The sequence below is a fragment of the Macrobrachium nipponense genome, chromosome 11 (genome assembly GCF_015104395.2).
Source record: "Macrobrachium nipponense isolate FS-2020 chromosome 11, ASM1510439v2, whole genome shotgun sequence".
Classification (NCBI taxonomy): domain Eukaryota; kingdom Metazoa; phylum Arthropoda; class Malacostraca; order Decapoda; family Palaemonidae; genus Macrobrachium; species Macrobrachium nipponense.
The window spans coordinates 96,325,832-96,327,081 of NC_061087.1; the positions used below are offsets into that span (position 1 = coordinate 96,325,832).

General features: G+C 41.0%; 1 protein-coding gene across 3 annotated transcripts in view; it reads right to left on the reverse strand.

The window, feature by feature from the left end:
• The window catches only part of LOC135207623 (roquin-1-like), a 196,911-nt gene extending 195,925 nt beyond the window's left edge, over positions 1-986 (reverse strand). For all 3 annotated transcript variants that reach the window (XM_064239501.1, XM_064239488.1, XM_064239494.1), the window contains exon 1: positions 850-986. The gene's annotated coding sequence lies outside the window, so the exon portion shown is untranslated. The remainder of the gene's footprint in view (positions 1-849) is intronic.
• Between the last annotated feature and the right edge of the window lie 264 nt (positions 987-1,250).

Genomic DNA, 1,250 nt, shown 5'->3' on the forward strand with positions numbered 1-1,250 from the left:
TAGGCCATCCCACTATTTTAATAACAGGTGCTCTGGCCCCCACAAAACCACTAGCTACCTACTGGGAAACCCCATTACAGTTAAATGGAGCCTACAGGGGCATGTTTTATGTGTAACTATGCATTTTCTATGAAAATGAAGATCAAATTCATCAAAGTTCCATGAAAATCTAGAGGAAAACTAAGCTTCCACGCTCAACTCCATCATGGCCAATTTGTAAAATTTCACGAAAATTAATTAAAGCCTATCATATTGCTTGGGATTAGGTTAGTTAGGCCTAATTACCTCAAATTAGAGGAGTGGGTACGCTATTCACGGGCTTTGCCTAGCCTAGAATGACAGTTTCTAACCTTACTTGCTAAAAAGGCTTTGCACTGGCTTGGAGCTAGCCTAGACGGCATTAACCTTAGCTGGACGGTTTAGTCTTGATAAAATACTAGCACACCATTAGGTGAATGATTTTCTGAGGGAGGTAGGAACCAGGGCTGGCCTTAGAGACGGTAACCTAGGGTACGACGAACAGAAACAACGACCTGACCTGAGAACACAGCCGACCTGACCCATTCCTTGAGGCTTCGGGAAAAATGGTTACGAACAGCATCCTAGTCTCTACATTTGCTTCGTTATTTCCATGACACATCGACCACCCTCGGTGTCTGCATTGTCGTAACCATTTAATAAAGCTACCAATCGGCACGAAATTCCCGTAGGGGCGGAAAAAGCTGAAATAGGTAGGGGGTCGGATTCGAGTCCGAAGCTGGCCAGGTTAAGGGGAGCTGGTAATACCAGCCTCGGCTACAGGTGTTTCCCGTCGTTTCAGACCCTACAGTGGCATAAATGAGCACTTACAGAGGTAGCTGTAGATACCCGTTGAGGTCATGTCAGCAGCAGAACACACAGGCCATATTTTCGTGGGATGTTTTTGTTGTGAAATTTTGATATTGTTGCTTAAGAGTCACCTCAGCTGTTGTCTTAAGCCGTGTAGATGGCTGGTGAAATTTCAATATTTCCAGGTTGTTACTGGCGCGAGCTTAATATTTGCCTTTAAAAGACATATTTTTACATAAATGATACTCAAACAAATATATAGTATAAAATTTGGTATATCTTACCCAATTTTATTATTGAATGATTTAATCTTGAGGTTAAACGGCATTTCAAAATATCCATTTCGCAAGCAGTATATAAGAGATTCTGTATTCTATTTATTTCAGAATTTAATTACTGTTATCGTAAAAATACATAAAACA